Here is a 12884-nt window from a genome sequence, read left to right as displayed (position 1 = left end):
CCACAGTTTGGCCACTCAGCTCTGCTCGGTTCCCATCCATTGTTTTTTTGTGCAAACAACTCCAGAGTTATGAATTAGTTAACCACCAAAATGAGTGGAAAAAGGCCTGCTGCTGGTGGAAAGGGGAATAGGCATGTTGGGAAGGGGAAAAAAGGTTGTGTCCATGGGGTAGGTGTTAAAGCAACAGTAACATCTGCAGAAGAAAGACCATCTTCCAGCCAAACTAAAATGTCTACTTCTTTAGCGGACAATGTGATAAGATCCCTTTCTTATGGCCACGCCAATCGCTACAAATTCCAGATGAGGCACAAAAACAGCAGGTGCTTCAACGGATATCAAGTGCTCCTTTAAGTGGGCTCTCCTCCACATCAACTTCAACATCACAAATACTCCAGTCCTCAGAGGTGTCACCCCAATCGCACTTGCTTCCTCACAGCTCCCAAATCTCCAGCTGCCCGTCTGAGTATGAGGTAGAACAGATGGTTGAGTCTGCAGAGCTGTTTACTCATACTATAGCCTGGGAATCAGAGGTCGGCTCCAGCGCTTCTGTGAATCCAGACGAGGAAATGATCTGCACTGATGCCCAGAATCTTTATGAGTCGGATCCAGCACCAGACGCAGAAGGTTCTGACCATAATGTAGACCCTCATTCCCAAACTGTAACTCCTGTTGGTGGAGACAATGAGGAAGACGATGATGAGACTCAAATACCTGATTGGAGCGACAACTTTAGTTTTTTGTCAGGGCAGGAACAGGTTGGCTCTGAGGACGACGGGTGTGATAACGCACAGGGTGATGATGATGAGGTTGGAGATCCCACTTACTGTCAACCCACAGTCAGCCAAGAGATGAGGTCAGCAGAGGAGGTGGAGGAGAATGCTAGTGACGACGAGGTCAGGTTGCACCTTCCTGGACAGAGACGTAGTACTGGAAGCACGTCAACAACTGCATCCTCAAACACAACTCTGCCTCTCACCACAAGTCGTGGTGGCTCTTCAGGACGCATGGGTGCTAAGCCTTGCATAGCCTGGGCATTTTTTCAGATCGATAAAGATGACCCAACTCGTGTTATCTGTAACATTTCTCAGCAAAAGCTAAGTAGAGGCCAAAAAATACATAGTTTGAGTACTTCATGCATGAACCGGCACATGGACATGAAGCATAAGTTGCAGTGGGAAGCTCACTGTGCTACAATGCGGCCTAGCCGGCCGGGCCAAACACCGTCTGCCACATCTTGTGCATCCGCGGCCTCTTCATCCTCTGTGACTGGGGGGACAGCAGTCACACCTGTTTTGGGACGCAGACCTGCCACCTCTTTACCCGCAACAGCCAGCGTGATTGGCAGGTCATCATTTTCTTTGGAGGTGGTAACACCAGCTGGTGTTGAGCGCTGTCCGACATCGATAGCACCACCTTTGGATCAAGGCAACCTAACATGTCCGCCTGCATCTTCCTCACAGACCGGCAGTTTGCCGGGGACACCCTTATCAACCCCGTCTAAGCACAACAGCCAGCCCTCGGTCCCTCAGATGTGGACAAGTAAAAGACCATTTCCTCCTAGCCATGAGAAAGCTAAGAGGTTGAATTTCACCATCTGCAAGCTCTTGGCTACAGAAATGCTGCCTTTCCGCCTGGTGGACACAGAGGATTTTCGAGACCTTATGTCCGTCGCAGTGCCCCAGTACCAGATGCCCAGTCGGCACTACTTCTCAAGGAAAGGTGTGCCTGCGCTCCACCAGCATGTCGCACACAACATCACCGCTTCTTTGAGAAACTCTGTGTATGACAGGGTGCATTTCACCACAGACACTTGGACGAGTAGGCATGGACAGGGGCGTTACATGTCGCTGACTGGGCACTGGGTAACTATGGTGACAGCAGGACAAGGGGTTGCTGTCCAAGTCTTGCCGTCCCCACGAGTTGTGCGTCAATCCTCTTTATCTCAAAGTTCCTCCACTGCTTCTGCCTCCTCAACCTCCTCTCGGTCCTCCACCTGCACCCAAAGCCTGTCTGGTCATGCCACAAGCTTTCTAACAGGGATCCTGCACACCTCATAGAATCATAGAATGGTAGAGTTGGAAGGGACCTCCTGGGTCATCTGGTCCAACCCCCTGCTCAAAGCAGGATTCACTAAATCATCTCAGACAGATGTCTGTCTAGCCTCTGTTTGAAGACGTCCATTGAAGGGGAACTCACCACCTCTCGTGGCAGCCTGTTCCACTCATTAATCACCCTAAATGTCAAAAAGTTTTTTCTAATATCTAATCTGTGTCTCCTCCCATTTAGTTTCATCCCATTGCTTCTAGTCTTTCCTTGTGCAAATGAGAATAAAGATGATCCTTCTACAATGTGACAGCCCTTGACATATTTGTAGACAGCTATTAAGTCTCCTCTCAGTCTTCTTTTTTGCAAGCTAAACATTCCCAAATCCTGCAACCGTTCCTCATAGGACATAGTTTGCAGACCAGTCACCATTCTGGTCGCTCTTCTCTGAACTTGCTCCAGTTTGTCTATGTCTTTTTTAAAATGTGGTGCCCAAAACTGTACACAGTATTCCAGATGAGGTCTGACCAAAGAGGAGTAAAGACCGATAATGACTTCACGTGATCTAGACTGTATGCTTCTGTTAATACATCCCAGAATTGTATTTGCCTTTTTTGCTGCTGCATCACACTGTTGACTCATGTTCAGTCTATGATCTATTAGTATACCTAAGTCTTTTTCACATGTACTGTTGCTTAGCTCTATTCCTCCCATTCTGTATATGCTTTTTTCATTTTTATTGCCCAGATGTAGTACTTTGCATTTTTCCCTGTTAAAAACCATTCTGTTGTTTGCTGCTCCAGTTTATTTAGGTCTTTTTGAATCCTGTCTCTCTCTTCTCTTGTATTAGCTATCCCTCCTAGCTTTGTGTCATCAGCAAATTTAATCAGTTTACCCTCAATTCCTTCATCTAAATCATTGATAAAGATGTTGAACAATACAGGTCCCAGGACGGAGCCCTGTGGTACCCCACTTGAGACATTCATCCAGCTGGATGTGAAGCCATTTACAACCACCCTTTGAGTCCGATCACTAAGCCAGTTATGAATCCACCTAACAGTTGCCTGGTCCATTGCATACTTGGTCATTTTTTCAATAAGGATGGTGTGAGATACTTTGTCAAATGCTTTGCTGAAGTCAAGATATACTATATCTACAGCATTTCCCTGATCCACCCAGTCAGTGATTCTGTCATAGAAGGAAATTAAGTTAGTCTGACATGACTTGTTAGTTACAAACCCATGCTGACTCTGGTTAATCACTTCATTCTTATCCATGTACTTACATACATGTTGTTTAATAATTTGTTCAAAGATCTTTCCTGGTATAGAAGTCAGACTCACCGGCCTATAGTTGCCTGGGTCCACATAGTAAGGTCCTCCTTACTATGCTGGCAGTAGGGCTCAACGTCATCAGGCGGTTTTTACTTTGAAATGTCTGGGAAATGTGAGTCACACAGCTGAGGAGTTGTGGTCAGCTCTGGAGAACCAATTTCATGAATGGTTGTCTCCACTGGACCTGAAACCAGGGAAGGCCGTGTGCGACAATGCTGCAAACCTGGGTTCGGCCCTTCGCCGGGGCAATGTCACACACGTGCCTTGTATTGCTCACGTGTTGAACCTGGTTGTCCAGCAATTTTTAGCCCACTATCCCGGACTAGATGGCCTTCTGCAGAGGGCACGGTCGCTGTGTGCTCACTTCCGCCGTTCGCATCCCGCAGTTCAGCGACTTACATCTCTACAGAAGTCGTTGGGCCTGCCACTTCACCGGCTAAAATGCGATGTGCCTACCCGGTGGAATTCAACTCTGCACATGTTGCAGCGACTGTGGCAGCACCGACAAGCCCTGGTGCAATACGTTCTGACGTATAGCGTGGGCCAACGAGATCCAGAGGTGGGGCAAATCACGCTGGAGGAGTGGTCTCAGATCAGGGACCTATGCACCCTTCTGCACAGTTTTGAAATGGCGACGAAGATGTTTAGTGCTGACGATGCCATTATCAGCATGACTATTCCGGTGATTTACATGCTGGAGCACATGTTAAACAGAATTCGGAGTCAGGTGGTGGCACAAGAGGAGGTGGAGGAAGTAGAGGAGGAGGAGTTTTATGCGGAAGGGCTAACATCTGCAAGGTCCAGACGGTCGGCAGCACCAAGGCGGCAGGCATGTGAGGGTGGGGGAGATGGTTTTACCAGGGCGCATGGTAGCAGCCAAACTAGTGAGGAAGGTGCAGGAGCCCAGGAAGAAGTGGAGGACGAACTGATGGAAGACTCATCAGATGAGGGAGACCTTGATCACATTTCTGTTGTGCGAGGTTGGGGGGAGAGGACAGAGGAAGGAAGCATGATTGTTACCTCGCCACCAACACAACAGGGACTTGGTGCTCCTGGATGCGCAACACACATGAGTGCCTTCTTGCTGCACTACCTGCAACATGACCCTCGAATTGTGAGAATTAGAAATAATCCTGACTACTGGGTTGCCACACTGTTAGATCCCCGGTACAAAAGTAAATTTGCAGAAATTATTCCTGCCATAGAAAGGGATGCACGCATGCAGGAGTATCAGCAGAGACTGTTGCAGAATCTTAATGTGCTTTTCCACAAAACACCAGTGGTGCACGTAGTGATTCTCACAGTTCCAACTTGCCAACCATGGGACCGTCGAGTGTTCAGCACTCAAACCGTAACAGAAACACAGTATCAGCTGGTAACATCAATTTTGCGGAATCATTTCACCACTTTTTTAGCCCATCCTTTGCAAGGCCACAGGAGACAAGAAGTCTGACACATAGTCAACGCCTTGAGACGATGGTACAGGAGTATCTCCAAGTAAACATTGAAGGCATGACTGTGTCACTGGACCCTTGCTCTTTTTGGGCTTCCAATCTGGATAAATGGCCGGAGCTAGCCACTTACGCCTTGGAGATCTTGTCATGCCCCGCAGCCAGCGTTCTGTCTGAACGTGTGTTCAGCGCTGCTGGTGGTGTGCTGACAGATAAGCGCACGCGGCTCTCCACTGATAATGTAGACAGACTCACGTTCATAAAGATGAACAAATCATGGATCCAAAATGACTTTTCTACCCCTGTGTCATCCTGGGGAGAGTAAAAGCTTGATGATTGGTTAAAATCACCTCGCCAACCGTTTTAAGCTTTCAAATTACTAATCATGTTTATCTGTATCTTGGCTGGAAAATAGTTTGGGCTTTGTAGCAGTGTGCAGTACTGATTCTATTAGGCCATCTATACTAAGCTCCACCAGATTTAAAATTACTAATCATGTTTATCTGTATCTTGGCTGGAAAATAATTTGGGCTTTGTAGCAGTGTGCAGTACTGATTCTATTAGGCCATCTATACTAAGCTCCACCAGATTTAAAATTACTAATCATGTTTATCTGTATCTTGGCTGGAAAATAATTTGGGCTTTGTAGCAATGTGCAGTACTGATTCTATTAGGCCATCTATACTAAGCTCCACCAGCTTTCAAATTAATAATAATTTTTAGCTGCATCTAGCCCGGAAAATAATTTTGGGGCTCCGAGATGCGCAAGACACATAAGTGCCTTCTTGCTGCACTACCTGCAACATGACCCTCAGATTGTCAGAATTCGAAGTAATCCTGACTACTGGGTTGCCACACTCTTAGATCCCCCACACTCTTCGATCAACCTTTTCATTTTAATAAAGAGAAAAAAAATGGTCATTTTTGAAATTATAAGCATTAGCAGGTTATTAGAAACTGAAATCAAACAGTTTTCAACTCAAAACTTTATTCTAGGCGATGTTACATTTGCACATAGGACCCCTTGTTCGAAAGGAGCTTCTGAACTCTCTCGTCCATTGAATTTGTCAGGTTTTGGATGGTTTCTGCTTCAATTGTTTTGCATGAGGACAGAATACCCTCCCAGAGCTGTTGCTTAGATGTGAACTGCCTCCCGCCATCATAGACACTCCTTTTGATGATGCTCCAGAGGTTCTGAATGGGGTAGAGGTCAGGGGAGCATGGGGGTCACACCATAAGTTTGTCCCCTTTTATGCCCATATCAGCCAGAGATGCAGATGTGTTATGTTCAGCATGAGACGGTGCATTATCATGCATGAAAATGATCTTGCTGTGGAATACACGGTTCTTCTTCATGAACCATGGCAGGAAGTGCTGTTTGAGAAACTCCACATACATTATGGAGTTCATCTTTACCCCTTCAGGGATCCTAAAGGGGCCGACAATCTCTCTCCCCATGATTCCAGCCCAAAACATTACTCCACCTCCTCCTTGTTGGCGCTGTAGCCGTGTTTGCGTGGGGTGTCCATCAACCAGCCATCCTCCACTCCATCCATCTGGACCATCGAGCGTTGCATGGCACTCATCCGTGAACAAAACAGTTTTGAAATCAATCTTCATGTATTGTTTGGCCCACTGGAGCCGTTTCTGCTTGTGTGCAGTGGATAGAGGAGGTCGACAGGATGGCGTACGCACAGCTGCAAACCTCTAAAGGACCCTGCATCTTGTTGTTCGGGGGACGTTGGAGGCACCAGCAGCTTCAAAAACTTGTCTGCTGCTATGACAAGGCTTTTTTGCCGCTGCTCTTTTAACCTGACGTAATTGCCTGTAGGAAAGAGTCCTCAATTTGCCCTTATCAGCACGCACACGTGTGTACTGTGAATCAGCTACATACTTCTTGATTGCCGAGACACTTCATCCTGATCATCGCACAATGTTGATTGTAGTCATGCCTTGACCTAAACACTGCACAATTTTTTGCTTCTCAGCAGCCGACATATCCTTTTTCTTTCCCACTTTGGCAGAAAATGTAGGCTGCTTAATAATGTGGGACAGCCTTCTTAAGTAGTCTTGCCTTTCATTGGACACACCTGCCAAACTAATTAGCACAGGTGTCTGCAATTGCTTACAGTGATATAAAGAGCCCTGACACACATCACCATCAATGAGTTTAACTGACAAACATACAAATTCTTCCCTTATCACCCCTAAACACTTTTTGCATAATAATTTGGAACACAGTGTACATGTGCTTTTCCACAAAACACTAGTGGTTCACATAGTGAATCTTACAGTTCTAACGTGCCTACCGTGGTCTGTATGGAGTTGTTCAATAAAGGGCCCAAAATTAAGATAACATAGATGGGAGAGGTCTCTATGAATAGGAATTCCTAAGTATTTGATACCCTGTGAGGGCCAGGCAAAGGGAAAGTTGGACTGGATGGAATCCTGTATGGATTTGGGGAGGGAGACATCGAGGGCCTCAGACTTCGCTGCATTGATTTTAAAATTTGACCATGTAACAAAGTGATCTATTTCAGCATAACAGCAGGGATGAATATATGTGATTGAGTGATATATACTAGGACATCATCAGCAAATAGAGAGCACTTGTACTCGGTGCCTCCCACCTCAATCCACCTAATATTGGGGTTATGGCAAATTGATGAGAGCAGGTGCTCCGTCACTAGGATGTATAAGAGAGGGGACAGAGGACATCCCTGCCTTGTCCCATTGGTGATTATGAAAGGTGATGAAAATGTTCTGATGCGCCCCCTGGGCCTTGGGACACCCAGAGCCGGACCCTTTTTGGTGGATGCTGGTGGTTGTAGTCTCCGTGGCGGCGACCCGGTTCCGTGGCTCAGCGCGGTCAAACCAGTGGCGGAACTATTTATGTGGTTTTGATGTTTAAACGTCTGACTACGCCACCCGTGGATTGCGGTCAGAGTGAACCGCCGCTGCAGGGCAGACCGCTGAGGCTGGTGTTATGGGTGCAGCAGAGCGTAGCACAACTCCCCACGGGAGGAGTATAGCCTCAGGGCAGTGTATGCCGAGGATGGGGGTGATGGTGCAGGGCAGCAGCAGTAACGACACGGAGTCAGTGATGCAGTCCAGGGCCTTTACTCACAGTTCTTATTATGCAGACGACTTCTGCAGGTAACGGCTGCCCACGTCGTACTGTGCTCACCAGGTGAGAGGCTCAGACAACTCCCAGATAACTTTGGAGTGCTTCACAGGACCCCCTTTGTGTGTCCTTTGTCTGGCCTTTCTTACCAACCCTTCTGTCCGGCTGCCTCGGGCCTCCTCTTGGTAAACTTGGCGCCAGTTTCTCTGACCCTATGTGGTGCCTTCCTAGCGGGTGTAGCAAGGGGCTGTGCCACATAAAATGTCTCAGCCTCCGGTTTCTAGCTGAGGGTCGTTTCCCGCCTCCACTAGTTTCGGGGACCGGTCTCCCCCTTTGGCCTGACCCCTCCACGCAGGTGGATTCGGGCGTGCGGTGGCGACTCGCCCGTCCGCACACCTGGGATCCCTTCGTTTCTCGTTCCTGGAGCCTTCTCCGCTCCTCTTCCTTCCTTCTCCCTCTTCCAGGCCTGGGCCTCTGTTACTGTGTTACTCTGTTGCAGAGCCCCTGCTCCCTGTCACTTCTGCTCAGACTTCTCTGCACTGAACTAAGATGGTGCACACCTTTTATACTCCCTTCTCAATGCACCCAGGAACTGCTTCCTCCCTGCTCCTGCACTACAGGGTTCCCCTTCCTCAGTGTTCCCTCCCCCCACTCCAGCCAGGGACAGGGACAGTCGTGCCCATCTCAGGAGCATATTGGTCGCCCTGCCCCATGGCAATGTGGTGTAATGCATGCAGGTGTCGGGTCCTGATCCACACTCCATCCTTACCTGAGAGTGAGATATCACACCTCTGGGTGAGGTGCAATACCTCTGTAGCAACCGAGCCCTCAGGGTACTACAGTTCCATTTATCTTCAGCCTAGGTGACGTATTGCGATACAGGGCCGTGATTTTGGCTATAAAAGGGTCCCCTAGACCCCTACCCCAAGCTTTTTAAGAGAATAATATATGGCGTGCCAGGAGACTCTATGGAATGCTTTCTCAGCATCCAATGAGAGTATCTAATTACAAATTTTTAACTGCATCTAGCCCAGGAAATACTTTGTGCCTAGTAGCAGTGTCTGCTAGTCAGCGGATTATCCCGGCTGTTAAGCAAGCTACACCACCTGTAGTTTGGACACTTAATTTTTTCAAAGGAAATGCTTCGGGACCACGGGATACTCAGTGAAGAGCATCAGGAGGCTGGGACTGGCGGTAGGATGCCTTGCGGTCGACAGCCGAGCTCGATCCTTATAAAAGCTTTTTAACTGCAGCAGCTTTAGTGGACGCTACTGGAGCTGGAATTACGTAGCTGCTGGCATGAGACTTGCCCTCCAATAGATCCTTGTAAAAGGATTTAAAGTGTATTCATTCAAATTAGAGAGACAATTTAAATTAAAAAGATTAGAGCTGCCTCCACCACAGGGGGGCTCGCTCGACCCACCAGCGGACAGGCACCAGTATTGGGAGAGGGGGGCTGGCCGTCAGGGTCCACCGCGGCTCTGGCACAATCCCGGCGACACGGAGGCGGCACGGGCAGGAACGGACTGGCCGTGTCGGCTTCTCACTTTTTGGATTTTAGAAGGGCATGACATGCCTATATCTGTGTCTCCCCCTCCTTTTACTCCTCCACCTCTTTTCTTTTCGCATGACTATATGTACTTGTCACTTTTCCATGTGTTAGTTATGTCTTCTGAGCAGTTTGTCAGCTTTTGGACACCTTTGAAGGTCTTTTCTATGTGTTTCTATGTGTTTTTGTTTGCCTGCCATTGGTTTTAACGGTGTTCGAAGGTGATCGACGAACAGTTCGATGAACAGTTCGGCGAACACACGGGTGTTCGACGAACTGAACCGAACTCGAACACTACGGGGGTGGCTCAACACTAGTCGCAGTAGCTTAACAAGACGGTTTAAATGCCCCCAGGAAGTGCGGTGGAGGTTGCAGTAGCTTAAAAAGACGGTTTAAATGTCCCTTGGAAGAGATATGCAGGTCGCAGCAGCTTAACAAGACGGTTTAAATGCCCCTTGGAAGAGACGTGCAGGGCGCAGTAGCTTAACAAGACGGATTAAATGCCCCTTGGAAAAGACATGCAGGTCGCAGTAGCTTAACAAAGCTTTTTAAATGCCACTTGGAAGAGACGTGCAGGTCGCAGTAGCTTAACAAGACGGTTTAAATGCACCTTGGAAAAGTGGTGGAGGTTACAGTAGCTTAACAAGACGGTTTAAATGCCCCTTGGAACAGACGTGCAAGTCGCAGTAGCTTAACAAGACGGCTTAAATGCCCCTTGGAAGAGACGTGCAGTTCGCAGTAGCTTAAAAAGACGGTTTAAATGCCCCTTGGAAGAGCGGTGGAGGTCGCAGTAGCTTAACAAGACAGTTTAAATGCCCCTTGGAAGAGACATGCAGGTCGCAGTAGATTAACAAGACGGTTTAAATGCCCCTTGGAAGAGACGTGCAGGTCGCAAAAGCTTAACAAGACGGTTTAAATGCCCCTTGGAAGAGACGTGCAGTTCGCAGTAGCTTATCAAGACGGTTTAAATGCCCCTTGGAAGAGACGTGCAGGTCGCAGTAGCTTAACAAGACGGATTAAATGGCCCTTGGAAGAGCAGTGGAGGTCGCAGAAGCTTAACAAGATGGTTTAAATGCCTCTTGGTAGAGACGTGCAGTTCACAGTAGCTTAACAAGATGGTTTAAATACCCTTTGGCAGAGCGGTGGAGGTCGCAGTAGATTAACAAGATGGTTTAAATGCCCCTTGGAAGAGACGTGCAGGTCGGAGTAGCTTAACAAGACAGTTTAAATGCCACTTGGTAGAGACAAGCAGGTTGCAGTAGCTAAACAAGACGGTTTAAATGCCCCTTGGAAGAGACGTGCAGGTCACAATAGCTTAATAAGACGGTTTTAATGCCCCTTGGAAGAGACGTGCAGGTCCCAGTAGCTTAACAAGTTGGTTTAAATGCCCCTTTGAAAAGCAGTGGAGGTCGCAGTAGCTTAACAAGAAGGTTTAAATGCCCCTTGGAAGAGACGTGCAGGTGGCAGTAGCTTAACAAAATGGTTTAAATACCGCTTGGAAGAAACGTACAGGTCGCAGTAACTTTACAAGACGGTTTAAATGCCCCTTGGAAGAGACGTGCAGGTCGCAGTAGCTTAACAAGACGGTTTAAATGCCCCTTGGAAGAGAGGTGGAGGTCGTAGTAGCTTAACAAAACGGATTAAATGCCCTTTGATAGAGACCTGCAGATCGCAGCAGCTTAACAAGACGGTTTAAATGCCCCTTGGAAGAGACTTGCAGGTCGCAGTAGATTAACAAGACTGTTTAAATGCCCGTTGGAAGAGACGTGCAGGTCGCAGTAGCTTAACAAGACGGTTTAAATGCCCCTTGGAAAAGCGGTGGAGGTCGCAGTAGATTAAAAAGATGGTTTAAATGCTACTTGGAAGAGACGTGCAGGTCGCAGTAGCTTAACAAGTCGGTTTAAATGCCCCTTGGAAGAGACGTGCAGGTCGCAGTAGCATAACAAAACGGTTTAAATATTCTTTGGTAGAGTAGTGCAGGTAACAGTAGCTTAACAAGACGGTTTAAATGCCCCTTGGAAGAGCCGTGCAGGTCACAGTAGCTTAACAAGACATTTTAAATGCCCCTTGGAAAAGCGGTGGAGGTCGCAGTAGATTAAAAAGATGGTTTAAATGCTCCTTGAAAGAGACGTGCAGGTCGCAGTAGCTTAACAAGAGGGTTTAAATGCCCCTTGGAAGAGCGGTGGAGGTCGAAGTAGCTTAACAAGACGGTTTAAATGCCCCTTGGAAGAGGCGTGCAGGTCGCAGTAGCATAACCAAACGGTTTAAATATTCTTTGGTAGAGTAGTGCAGGTCACAGTAGCTTAACAAGACAGTTTAAATGCCCCTTGGAATAGCGGTGGAGGTCGCAGTAGCTTAACAAGACGGTTTAAATGCCCCTTGGAAGAGACGTGCAGGTCCCAGTAGCTTAACAAGACGGTTTAAATGCCCCTTGGAAGAGACGTGCAGGTCGCAGTAGCTTAACAAGACGGTTTAAATGCCCCTTGGAAGAGCGGTGGAGGTCGCAGTAGCTTAACAAGACGGTTTAAATGCCCCTTGGAAAAGCGGTGGAGGTCGCAGTAGATTAACAAGATGGTTTAATTGCCCCTTGGAAGAGACGTGCAGGTCGCAGTAGCTTAACAAGACGGTTTAAATGCCCCTTGGAAGAGTGGTGGAGGTCGCAGAAGCTTAACTAGATCGTTTAAATGCCCCTTGGAAGAGACGTGCAGGTCGCAGTAGCTTAACAAGATGGTTTAAACACCCTTTGGTAGAGAAATGCAGGTCGCAGTAGCTTAACAAGACGGTTTAAATGCCCCTTTGAAAAGCGGTAGAGGTCGCAGTAGCTTAACAAGACGGTTTAAATGCCCCTTGGAAGAGACGTACAGGTCGCAGTAGCGTAACAAGATGGTTTAAATGCCCCTTGGAAGAGCGGTGGAGGTCGTAGTAGCTTAACAAAACGGATGAAATGCCCCTTGATAGAGACCTGCAGATCGCAGCAGCTTAAGAAGACTGTTTAAATGCCCCTTGGAAAAGCGGTGGAGGTCGCAGTAGATTAAAAAGATGGTTTAAAAGCTCCTTGGAAGAGACGTGCAGGTCGCAGTAGCTTAACAAGAGGGTTTAAATGCCCCTTGGAAGAGCGGTGGAGGTCGCAGTAGCTTAAGAAGACGATTTAAATGCCCCTTGGAAGAGACGTGCAGGTCGCAGTAGCATAACCAAACGGTTTAAATGTTCTTTGGTAGAGTAGTGCAGGTCAATGTAGCTTAACAAGACGGTTTAAATGCCCCTTGGAAGAGCGGTGGAGGTTGCAGTAGCTTAACAAGATGGTTTAAATGCCCCTTGGAAGAAAAGTGCAGGTCCCAGTAGCTTAACAAGACGGTTTAAATGCCCCTTGGAAGAGACGAGCA

Source organism: Phyllobates terribilis, unplaced genomic scaffold, assembly GCF_046119375.1.
Source record: "Phyllobates terribilis strain yellow unplaced genomic scaffold, ASM4611937v1 Scaffold_95__1_contigs__length_6072419, whole genome shotgun sequence".
NCBI classification, from domain to species: Eukaryota; Metazoa; Chordata; class Amphibia; order Anura; family Dendrobatidae; genus Phyllobates; species Phyllobates terribilis.
The sequence above is the reverse complement of the archived record's forward strand: the minus strand, read 5'-3'. Positions refer to the sequence as shown.